This window comes from Aegilops tauschii, chromosome 2 (genome assembly GCF_002575655.3).
Source record: "Aegilops tauschii subsp. strangulata cultivar AL8/78 chromosome 2, Aet v6.0, whole genome shotgun sequence".
Classification (NCBI taxonomy): domain Eukaryota; kingdom Viridiplantae; phylum Streptophyta; class Magnoliopsida; order Poales; family Poaceae; genus Aegilops; species Aegilops tauschii.
Window position 1 is genome coordinate 404,195,509 of NC_053036.3, and position 13,505 is coordinate 404,209,013.

The window sequence follows — 13,505 nt, forward strand, 5'->3', positions numbered from 1 at the left end:
CTATGTAAGAGACTGATGGACTTCCTGTACAAGAGAAGGACTTGCCTAGCCGTACAAATCATCAAAACCTAACAAAACACACACTAATCATGATCTCCGGCGCGGATGTCCGGCTCAAGGCCTGGATGATACGGCCAAATCAAGTTTTCTGACAGCAGCCCACTAATCGGGCTGTAACTTTTGCATACCACATCGGATTAAGATGATTTTTATATCAAAATCAACCGCCTCAACGAGGCACACAACTTTTCTGTTTAACGCTTTTTTATCTGAGGCCGTTTTAAGGGTGTTTCGGGCTGTTTTCTAACATATGCAGTAGAAAAATCATCCGGACATCTAGACTCTTTTGCCCGGATTGTCCGGCCTCACCCGGATCATCGGGAAGTAGACCCAGATCATCCGGCTTCGTTGTAAACCTTCTATTGTCTGGGTCATTTGTACGGCCTCCGGCCGGATGATCCATCGAAACATTGCTGTAGTGCATGGTTTTGGGTGTAGAATTCACATACGACCTTGGTTGGGGGACGATTTTTATATCAAAATCGTCTGTTTCAACGAGACGAAGAACTTTGCAGTTGATAGTTTGTTCATCCAAGGCCATCTTAACTAGGTTTCATGTCATTCTTTAATTTGATGTCAATACGAGTATCTCTAAGATTGTCATGACTTTTGCATCCGAGCTCCGTTTTGGACCATCTCTATATCTATTTCGATCGGGTTGAAGAGAGCCATCCAATGGTGACATGAAATCATGAATTTGACCTCATCTTGCTACAGCTTCAAGTCACTTTTTGCAATCATGCCATTTTCGAGCGTCAACATAATGTAATTACACTGCTGACATCAACCAACTTAGTCCTAACCGCTAGCATAGATTTAGATTGATAATCGTGTGCTTGCAGTTCACATTAATATTAGGCAATATATTAACTGCATTGCACATTAATATTTGGTAAGCTATAAATTGCATGTTAATATTAGGTAGGATATAATTAGTTGGTAAATGCTGACGTTGATATTATGCATGATATTAGTTAGTGAACTATGCTAACCTATTTAGTGCTAAATACTAGAGCGTGGTAGACCGTTGGGTAGATGTGGCTGAACGGGTGAGATTTGTTGGATATCCACAACTTGCTCTTTTATATTTGTATAACATAGATAAATTTTACACGATTTCATCTACTTCGTCATGGGGAGGAAACGCGCTCTTCACCGCCCCCAAGAAGTCGATGTAGCATGGGGATGGTTCTAGGATGCCGACTCCCTCCCTTCCATGGTGATTCATTCCCTGGGCCCTAGCCGACCCAATCTCCTCTAGCCTGATCCCGACGCCCTCCATTGACCTGTTATGGCATCCTCGACAGTCTCTGCTCCGTCCCTCCTTCATTGGACACCTCACTAGACATGGTACTTCACTCTAGGATGTCTTGTTCCACCACTCGTCCGCGTGCCTCCTTCCGCCATTTATCTCCTAACTGTGCAGGCAAATCCCAAAAAGCGGGTATTGCACGAGCTGCTATACTGGTGTGAAGCATGTTCTGTAGAGAAAAGTGCCAAGGCAAGCCAGTGTCGAGCTACATGTGGCATTCTGCGCGCTACTGCAGGTCATTCGCATAAAGAAAAATATCAGGATAATGCAGGTTTATTCTTATGCATTCATGCTCAGCAATGTCATCGAAACACTTTTCTAAAACACTCACATGTTCATGTTTTGGTGGTAAGATGGATGCAAAATTAGTTACATCACTTCTGAATAGGAGGATCTTAAGAGCAATAAAAGCAAAACATGTGAGCTCTCTAAAATTGTTGGCCATATCGCCAAGTTCAGGTAGATTTTGTGCTCACTAAAATCTTTCATATTTCTCCTAGGAATCGTGTGCAATGATCTATTGTCTAAAAAATTTAGGTGATTGGTATGACTTCACTGTTGAACTCCATCCAGTGCAGTTCAACGCGAATGCTGGTTCATACAACAAAAGCTTGCAGAATCTTGCATTGAAGAAAATGACATGATTCTTAAGCTGCCACATTGAAGACCGATGTATTCGTAAGTTATGTTGCTCAGAAGTTTTTGACAACAATTGTTTGTCTCAATGCTATATCTTTCGTTATTTACTTGTCCCACCTTACACTTTTGAACTAGTCTTTTGAGCATGAGAGCACTGCTCATATGGAGTTGGCTGCTTAGCTAATTCGGCATTTCTTAGCACTCAACTGATACATCTCCATCGTATCTAAATTTCCAAAATCTTTTGCCCTTGTTTTGGACTCTAACTTGCATGATTTGAATGGAACTAACACGGACTGACGATGTTTTCAGCAGAATTGCCATGGTGTTATTTTTGTGCAGAAATAAAAGTTCTCGAAATGGCCTGAAAATTCACGGAGATCATTTCTGGAATTAATAAAAAATATTGGCGAAATAATCAACACAAGGGGGCCCACACCCTGGCCACAAGGGTGGGGGGCGCGCCCTCCGAACTTGTGGCCCCCTGGACCTCCACCGACCTCAACTCCAACTGCATATGTTCATGTTCGGGGAGAAAAAAATCAAAGATAAGGATCCATCACATTTTACGATACGGAGACGCCGCCAAGCCCTGTTCTTCCTTGGGAGGGCAGATCTGGAGTCCATTTTGGGCTCCGGAGAGGGGAATCCGTCGCCATCGTCATCATCAACCATCCTCCATCACCAATTTCATGATGCTCACCGCCGTGCGTGAGTAATTTCATCATTGCTGGACCATGATGGGTTGGATGAGAGTTACCATGTAATCGAGTTAGTTTTGTTAGGGTTTGATCCCTAGTATCCACTATGTTCTAAGATTGATGTTGCTATGACTTTGCTATGCCTAATGCTTGTCACTAGGGCCCGAGTGCCATGATTTCAGATCTGAACCTATTATGTTTTCATGAATATATTTGTGTTCTTGATACTATCTTGCAAGTTATAGTCACCTACTACGTGTTATGATTCGGCAACCACGGAGTGATAATAGTCGGGACCACTCCAGGTGATGACCGTAGTTTGAGGAGTTCATGTATTCACTAAGTGCTAATGCTTTGGTCTGGTACTCTATTAAAAGGAGGCCTTAATATCCCTTAGTTTCCAATAGGACCCCGCTGCCACGGGAGGGTAGGACAAAAGATGTCATGCAAGTTCTTTTCCATAAGCACATATGACTATATTCGGAATACATGCCTACATTATATTGATGAATTGGAGCTAGTTCTGTGTCACTCTATGTTATAACCGTTGCATGATGAATGCCATCCGACATAATTATCCATCATTGATCCATTGCCTACGAGCTTTTGCTCCGTTACTTTTTCGTTGCCACTACTACGATTGCTACAATATTGCTACTATTACTTTTGCCACCGTTACCGTTACTTCCATACTACTTTGCTACTAAATATTTTTCTGCAGATATTAAGTCTTTCAGGTGTGGTTGAATTGACAACTCAACTACTAATACTTGATAATATTCTTTGGTTCCCCTTGTGTCGAATCAATAAATTTGGGTTGAATACTCTACCCTCTAAAACTGTTGCGATCCCCTATACTTGTGGGTTATCAAGACCTTTTTCTGGCGTTGTTGCCGGGGAGCATAGCTCTATTCTCTGAGTCACTTGGGATTTATATCTGTTGATCACTATGAGGAATCTGAAAGACAACAAAACCAAGATCTATCCCTCAACTACGAGGGGAGGTAAGGAACTGCCATCTAGCTCTGCACTTGATTCTCCTTCTATTTAAGTAAACTTGCGACACCTACACCTGCTATTGATTATGATATGTCGCATGTTATTGATGATGCAACTTCTGCTATGCATGATGCTTATGATGAAACTACTTCTCTGCTTGATAATAATAGGTGAACTTCTTATGATGAAACTAGGTGAATTTCTTGATGAACAACTTGCTAGGGTTAGAGAGAATAAAATTACTGAAACTGATGATATTTTTGAAACTGAAGATTATGATTCTCCTCCTAGATATCAATTGCCTGTTGTACCTGAGGGTTATCTTATGGATGAAGAAACTGCTAGAGACTTCTTTCTTGCAATGATAGAGAGGATCTTAATAAATTGTTAGCTAAGCTGAAAGAAAAATCCTTGAATGGTAGAATGAAATATGATCCCACTTTTGCAACTTCACCTATCTTTGTTACTGATAAGGATTATGAATTCTCTGTCGATCCCGATTTAATTACTTTGCTTGAATCCGATCCTTTCTATGGCTATGAATCTGAAACTGTTGTGGCACATCTTACTAAATTGGATGATATAGCCACCCTATTTGCTCATGAGGAAAAAAACTCTATTACTACATTCTTAAATTGTTTCCTTTCTCATTAAACAGTGATGCTAAACTATGGTTTAATTCTCTTGCTCCTAGTTGTGTGCGTAGTCCCCAGGATATGATTTACTACTTCTCTGCAAAATATTTCCCCGCTCATAAGAAACAAGCTGCTTTAAAGGGAATATTTAACTTTGTGCAAATTGAAGAAGAGAGTCTCCCACAAGCTTGGGGGAGGCTTCTCCAACTACTTAATTCTTTGCCTTCACCCTCTCAAGAAAAATAAAATACTTGATATCTTTTATAATGGACTAACCGATGCTTCCAGAGACCACCTGAATAGTTGTGCTAGTTGTGTTTTCAGGGAAAGAACTGTTGAGCAAGCTGAATTGCTATTGAATAATATATTGAGTAATGATAATGATTGGGCACTTCCTGAACCAACTCCTAAGCCAACTCCGAAGAAAAGGGGTATTCTATTTCTCAGTCCCGGAGATATGCAAGAGGCAAAGAAATCTATGAAAGAAAAATGTATTAATGCTGAAGATGTTAAGAATCTACCACCTATTGAAGAAATACATGGTCTTGATAACCCGACACAGGTAGTAGAGGTAAACTCTCTCCATAGATTTCATGAAGGTGATATTCCTCATAATATGTCTGCTAGTCAATGCTTGGATGAGTTTGATAATTTTATTGTTAAACAAGAAAACTTCAATGCTTATGTTAATTGACAATTGAAACGTAATGCTTACATGCTTGATCACTTGGGTAATTATATGAGTAGAACTGTTAATGATCTTAGGCTTATTAGTAAACATGCTTCCATGGTTAAAACTCAAGTAGAACAAGTACTTAAGGAACAAGATGAATTGCTAAATGAGTTGAATAGTAAAAATAATGATAATGTTGTTAGGGTTATGACAAGAGGTGGTAAAATGACCCGGGAACCTTTGTATCCCGAGGGTCATCCTAAGAGAGTTGAGCAGGATTCTCAGAGAACTAATATTGATGCACCTAGTCCTCATACTAAAAATAAAAAGAAAACTAATAGGACTTTGCATGCTAGTGACCTGCTATAGCCACACCTGAGAATCCCAATGATATTTCTATTTCTGATACTGAGACACAATCTGGTGATGAACATGAACCTAGTGATAATGTTAATAATGATGTTCATGTTTATGCTCAACCTAGTAATGATAATGATGTAGTGATTGAACCTGCTGTTGATCTTGATAACCCACAATCAAAGAATCAACGTTACGATAAGAGAGATTTTGTTGCTATGAAGCATGGTAAAGAAAGAGAACCTTGGGTTCAGAAACCCATGCCCTTTCCTCCTAAGCCATCCAAGAAAAAGGATGAAGAGGATTTTGAGCGCTTTGCTGAAATGATTAGACCTATCTTTTTGCGTATGCGCTTGACTGATATGCTTAAAATGCCTCCTTATGCTAAGTATATGAAAGATATTGTTACTAACAAAAGAAAGATACCGGAAGCTGAAATTTCCACCATGCTTGCTAATTATACTTTTAAGGGTGGAATACCAAAGAAACTTGGAGATCCAGGGGTACCAACTATACCATGCTCCATTAAAAAAACTATGTTCAAACTGCTTTATGTGATCTTGGAGCCGGTGTTAGTGTTATGCCTTTCTCTTTGTATGATAGACTTGAATTGAATAAGTTGACACCTACTGAAATCTCTTTGCAAATGGCTGATAACTCAACTGCTATACCCATCGGTATTTGTGAGGATGTGCCTGTTGTGGTTGCAAACGTTACTATCTTAACATACTTTGTTATTCTTGATATTCCCGAGGATGACAGTATGCCGATTATTCTTGGTAGACCCGTCTTGAATACTGCAGGGGCTGTTATTGGTTGCAACAAAGGCAATGTCACTTTTCATGTTAATGGTAATGAGCACACGGTACACTTTCCGAAGAAACAACCTCAAGTTCATAGTGTCAATTCTATTGGGAGAATTTAAACTATTACTATTGGAGATTTTGAATTCCCTCTCCCTACTGTCAAAAAGAAATATGATATTCTTATTGTTGGACATGCATATCCCCATTGAGGCAACCTAGTGTTATTTGAAAATTCTCCGGTTTCATGTCATTCGGATGAAGTTTGTTAATAAGACTTGATCAACCTTGTTAATGGATTCCTTTTGATGAGCATGAGATGGATAAATTTAGAAAACACAACTTTCTGTACCCATCTTTTACATTCTGTTATTTAGATTAAAGAAAGCAAAAATATTATTTTTGTCTGTTTTCTGAATTATCCGTGCAATAAAAAAGTGTCCTAGAAATAAAAGTTCTCCAAATACCCTAAAAATTTAGTATGATTTTTATAGAATATTTAAGAATTTCTGGCACTTAGAACACACCAGGGGGCCTCACCAGCTGGCCACAAGGGTGGAGGGCGCGCCCCAGGGGCGTGGGCGCACCCCTGCCCTTGTGGGCCCCATGTGGCTCCCCTCCACTTATTCCAGTACCCATCCACTCCTTCTTCCTCCAAAAAAATCACTCCATAGCTCAAACTCGTGTTCTTGTTCATCTTGCTGCCATTTTTGATCTCCTTGCTCAAAGCTCCATTCACAAAACTGCTTTGGGGGATTGTTCCTCGGTATGTGACTCCTCCAATGGTCCAATTAGTTTTTGTTCCAGTGCTTTATTCATTGCAAATTTTTGCTAATATGGTGACCTTGTTCTTGAGCTTGCAATTCAAATTTATATGGTCCAAAGTAGTTTTGATGCATGATATAGCCTCTAGGCACTTGTAGGAGTAGTTGCTATCAATTTTGTTGAGTTTGGTTCACTTTTATTTTGAGTCGCTAAAAATTTCAGAAATTTTTTAGAGAAAAAAAAATGTCTAGGAGAATGTACCAAGGTGGTTCTTCAAGGAAGCAAGCACCGAGGCGTACGATATGCGAACTAGACCCTGAACCACCAAGGGAAGCTCAAGTGAAGCCGTGTGCATGGTCGTCGGATGAATTTATGGATCGTGCGGGTTTCAAGGATGAGTTCTATGCGTACGTACAAAATGCTGGCCTTGAGGATTTCTTATCAGACAAGTGCTTACAGTATTATTATCTCACCAATTCCTTCGTTCGGAGGTTTGAGTTTTCATCTAAGCGTAATACTCATACTGTCTTGTTTGATCTTTATGATGAATCTTATACCATGGACCTAGAAGATTTTTGTGATGCATGCAAAATTCCACAATGGGGTAATCTTAGTGAGCCTCACAAATCTGAATACACTGATTTCCTTGCTAGCATCACCGTTGGAGAAACTAGAAATATCACACAAGCTACCATAGGGAGCATACATTTTCCTACCATACACTACTTTGCTCTCTTTATAGGAAGATGCTTAATGGTAAACATGATCATAGCCACCTTTGCATACCAGATCTTAGTGTCCTCAAATGTGCGGTTTTAGGTGATAAGCGATATAACTTGGGGGCCATTATTGCTAGGAGGTTACATCTTAATGCTAAAGATGGAGATTTATTTCGTGGGATTTATGCAACTCGTTTAGCTAATTATTTGGGAGTACCCGTAAGAGGGTATGATATTGAGTTGCCACCTACTTTTATAGATTATGAGGCTATGGTACGATATCAGTTTCTTAAGAGGAACGGACAGTTTCTCCAGTACAGACTAATCTTTGATAGACGGCACACTGTCCATGTTACTCTTCCTGCTCCTCGTTTCTTTAACTTTCAGGAAAATGGGCGATATTTTATAACTAGAGAGGAGGAAAATGAGTATGAAAGACCAGCGGAGGCTGCTCGCCTCCAGTACGCAGCTCGCCAAGCAGTAGCTGCTGCATCTCAGTACAACCCCAACTTCAACTTTGGATATCCACCAGGCCATCCATGGGCCTAGACCAACTCAGGCCAAAAGTCTAAGCTTGGGGGAGTATGTATCTCTCACCGACATTACATTCATGTTCACACACTCATTTCAGTTGTCGGTGCTCATACTTTTTCATTGTACTATCCATGTTAGTTTATTTTCCTTCTCCCGCTTTCTTCTTGTGTGTTAGAAAAACCTTAAGAAAAACCGAAAAAATTAGTTGTAGCTAGTTTACTTTCTATGCATGCTTAGTAGTAAAATTAAAAGAAAACCCAAAAATATTTCCCATCCTTCTTTTGATTGTTGGGAGCTTTCCCGTGTAAATAGTGTTTCTCGTTCTTGTTTTACTTTCTTCAGAAAAACAAAAACTCCAAAAACATTTCAGTGTGTTTCTTTGAAATTCTTTTATTTTATTTGGGGGTCGAGAGGAGAAGACCATGATGAAAATGTTGAGTGGCTCTCATATGCATTATTGTTGATCTAACAAAGAGCCTGTATTACCTTGTCTTCTCCTTTGAATAAATGTTTGCAGATTCCAGCTTAGTCCAATGCACATGCACTATTACTATTATCCACACCGTTCCGTTGTGCAAGTGAAAGGCAATAATGATGATATATGATGAATGATCGAGATGAGGAAAAGCTTATATGAACTCGACCTATCTTGTTTTTGTAAATATGATTAGTTCATCATTCCTGATTCAGCCTATTATGAATGAAACATGTTTGCAATGAGAATTAGAGATTATAGTTACACATGCCATGCTTAATTAGCTAGGAGTTTATAATGGTTTACCTTGCGTGCCAACATGCTTTTAAAATGGTTGTGACGTAGTATGATAGGATGGTATCCTCCTTTGAATGATTCGAGTGGCTTGACTTGGCACATGTTCACGCATGTAGTTGAAACAAAATCAACATAGCCTCCACGATATTTATGTTCATGGTGATTTATATCCTACTCATGCTTGCACTCAATGTTGGTTAATCTCAATGCATGTTTATGACTGTCGTCGCTCTCTAGTTGGTCGCTTCCCAGTCTCTTTCTAGCCTTCACTTGTACTAAGCAGGAATACTGCTTGTGCATCCACTTCCATAAACCCCAAAGTTGTTCCATATGAGTCCATCATACCTTCCTATTTGCGGTATTTACCTGCCGTTCCAAGTAAGTTTGCAAGTGCCAAACTCTAAACCTTCAAATGATAATCTGTTTTGTATGCTCGAATCGCTCATGTACCAACTAGGGTCGTCAATATCTTCCATGCTAGGTGGGTTATTCCCACGATGAGTGGACTCCGCTCATCATTCACGAGAAAATGGCTGGTAACCGGGATACCCAGTCCCATGATCAAATAAAATCAAAATAATTGCAAACAAAACTCCCCCAGGACTGTTGTTAGTTGGACGGTACCCGTTGTTTCGGACCAGCCGTGGAGTGTGCTTGTTGGTGGTGGGGGAGTATAAACTTTACCATTCTGTTTGGAAACCGCCTATAATGTATGTAGCATGGAAGATACCGAGATCTCTTAGTTGTTATGTTGACAATGAAAGCATGCCGCTCAAAATATTATTTATCTCTACTTCAAAACTCGAGCTCTGGCACCTCTGCAAGTCCCTGCTTCCCTCTGCGAAGGGCCAATCTATTTACTTTTATTGCTGAGTCATCATCCTCTTATAAAAAGCACCAGTTAGAGAGAACCACTGTCATTTGTATGCATTGTTATTAATTTATATTGAGTATGACTGTGACTGGATCTCTTTTACCATGAATTACAAGTTAGAGAGATTTATTATTATTGCTCGCGAGTTGATTATGGCATTGATGTGAGTAAATGTGAGACCTAAATGTTATTGTGAATATGGTTAGTTCATAATCTTTGCTGAAAACTTGAATGCTGGCTTTACATATTTGGAACAACAAGATCAAACCGAGTTTGTAAAAGTTTTTCTTTATCACTTTCAGTTTGTCAACTGAATTGCTTGAGGACAAGCAATGGGTTAAGCTTAGGGGAATTGATACGTCTCCATCGTATCTACTTTTCCAAACTCTTTTGCCCTTGTTTTGGATTCTAACTTGCATGATTTGAATGGAACTAACCCAGACTGACGCTGTTTTCAGCAGAATTGCCATGTTGTTATTTTTGTGCAGAAATAAAAGTTCTCGGAATGACCTGAAAATTCACGGAGATCATTTTTGGAATTAATAAAATATATTGGAGAAAGAATCAATAAAAGGGGGCCCACACCCTGGCCACAAGGGTGGGGGACGCGCCCTCCGACCTTGTGGGCCCCTTGGACCTCCACAGACCTCAACTCCAACTCCATATATTCATGTTCGGGGAGAAAACAAATCAAAGAGAAGGATCCATCGTGTTCTACGATACGGAGCCGCTGCCAAGCCCTGTTCTTCCTCGGGAGGGCAGATCTGGAGTCCGTTTTGGGCTCCGGAGAGGGGAATCCGTCGCCATCGTCATCATCAACCATCCACCATCACCAATTTCATGATACTCACCGCCGTGCATGAGTAATTCCATCGCAGGCTTGCTGGACCGTGATGGGTTGGATGAGATTTACCATGTAATCGAGTTAGTTTTGTTAGGGTTTGATCCCTAGTATCCACTATGTTCTAAGATTGATGTTTCCATGACTTTGCTATGCCTAATGATTGTAACTAGGGCCCGAGTGCCATGATTTCAGATCTGAACCTGTTATGTTTTCATGAATATATTTGTGTTCTTGATCCTGTCTTGCAGGTTATAGTCACCTACTACGTGTTATGAACCGGCAACCCCGTAGTGACAATAGTCGGGACCACTCCTGGTGATGACCGTAGTTTGAGGAGTTCATGTATTCACTAAGTGCTAATGCTTTGGTCCGATACTCTATTAAAAGGAGGCCTTAATATCCCCTAGTTTCCAATAGGACCCTGCTACCACGGGAGGGTAGGACAAAAGATGTCATGCAAGTTCTTTTCCATAAGCACGCATGACTATATTCGGAATACATGCCTACATTATATTGATGAATTGGAGCTAGTTATGTGTCACCCTATGTTTTAACCATTGCATGATGAATGCCATCCGACATAATTATCCATCATTGATCCATTGCCTACAAGCTTTTCACATATTGATCTTTGCTCCGTTACTTTTCCGATGCCACTGTTACGATTGCTACACAATACTACTACTATTACTTTTGCCACTGTTACCATTACTTCCATACTACTTTGCTACTAAATATTTTGCTGCAGATATTAAGTCTTTCAGGTGTGGTTGAATTGACAACTCAGCTGCTAATATGTGAGAATATTCTTTGGCTCCCCTTGTGTCGAATCAATAAATTTGGGTTGAATACTCTACTCCCAAAAACTGTTGCGATCCCCTAGACTTGTGGGTTATCAAGACCTTTTTCTGGCACCGTTGTCGGGGAGCATAGCTCTATTCTCGGAGTCACTTGGGATTTATATCTGTTGTTCACTATGATGAATCTGAAAGACAACAAAACCAAGATCTATACCTCAACTACGAGGGGAGGTAAGGAACTGACATCTAGCTCTGCACTTGATTCTCCTTCTGTTTTAAGTAAACTTGCGACACCTACACCTGCAATTGATTCTGATATGTCGCATGTTATTGATAATGCAACTTCTGCTATGCATGATGCTTATGATGAAGCTACTTCTCTGCTTGATAATACTATGCCACTAGGTGAATTTCTTGATGAACAACTTGCCAGGGTTAGAGAGAATGAAATTACCGAAACTGATGATATTTTTGAAACTGAAGATAATGATTCTCCCCCTAGATATGAATTGCGTGTTGTACCTAAGGGTTATGTTGTGGATGAAGAAACTGCTAGAGACTTCTTTGCTTCCAATGATAGAGAGGATCTTAAGAAATTGTTAGCTAAGCTGGAAGAAAAATCCTTGAATGGTAGAATGAAATATGATCCCACTTTTGCTACTTTACCTATCTTTATTAATGATGCGGATTATGAATTCTGTATCGATCCTGATTTAATTACTTTGGTTGAATCTGATCCTTTCTATGGTTATGAATCTGAAACTATCGTGGCACATCTTACTAAATTGAATGATATAGCCACCCTATTTTCTCATGAGGAAAAAATTCGTTATTACTACATTCTTAAATTGTTTCCTTTCTCATTAAAGGGTGATGCTAAACTATGGTTTAATTCTCTTGCTCCTGGTTGTGTGCATAGTCCCTAGGATATGATTTACTACTTCTCTGCAAAATATTTCCCCGCTCTTAAGAAACAAACTGCTTTAATGGAAATATTTAACTTTGTGCAAATTGAAGAAGAGAGTCTCCCACAAGCTTGGGGGAGGCTTCTCCAATTACTTAATGCTTTGCTTGATCACCCTCTCAAGAAAAATGAAATACTTGATATCTTTTTGTTGGGGAACATAGCATGCAATTTCAAAAAAATTCCTACGCTCACGCAAGATCTATCTAGGAGATGCATAGCAACGAGAGGGGAAGAGTGTGTCCACGTACCCTCGTAGACCGAAAGCGGAAGCTTTTGACAACGCAGTTGATGTAGTCAAACTTCTTCTCGTTCCGACCGATAAAGCATCGAACGTACGGCACCTCCGAGTTCTGCACACGTTCAGCTCGATGACATCCCTCGAACTCTTGATCCAGCAAAGTGTCGAGGGAGAGTTCTGTCAGCATGATGGCGTGGTGACGGTGATGGTGACGTGATCCGCGCAGGGCTTCGCCTAAGCACTACGTGAATATGACCGGAGGTGTAAACTGTGGAGGGGGGGGGGGGCGCCGCACACGGCTAACAATGATTCACGTGTCTTCTAGCAGTGCCCCCCCTCATATATATATATATATATATATATATATATATATATATATATATATATATATATATATATATATATATGTTGGAGGGGAGGAGAGGCAGCCAAGGGGGCACCCCAAGTAGGAGGAATCCTATTTGGAGTAGGAAGGGAAGAGGGGGAAGGGGGAATCCTATTCCCTTTTTCCTTTCCTTCTCCAATTTGGCCAGCCCATATGGAGGGGGGGGGTGCACCAGCCCCTTTGTGGCTGGTGTGTTTCCCCTCTTGGCCCATAAGGTCCATATCTTTTGCCGGGGGTGCCCGGAACCCCTTCCGGTGACCCGATAAATACCCGGTGCATCCCAAAACACTTCCGGTGTCCGAATACCATCGTCCTATATATCAATCTTTACCTCTCTACCATTTCGAGACTCCTCGTCATGTCCGTGATCTCATGCGGGACTCCGAACAACATTCGGTCACCAAATCACATAACTCATATAATACAAA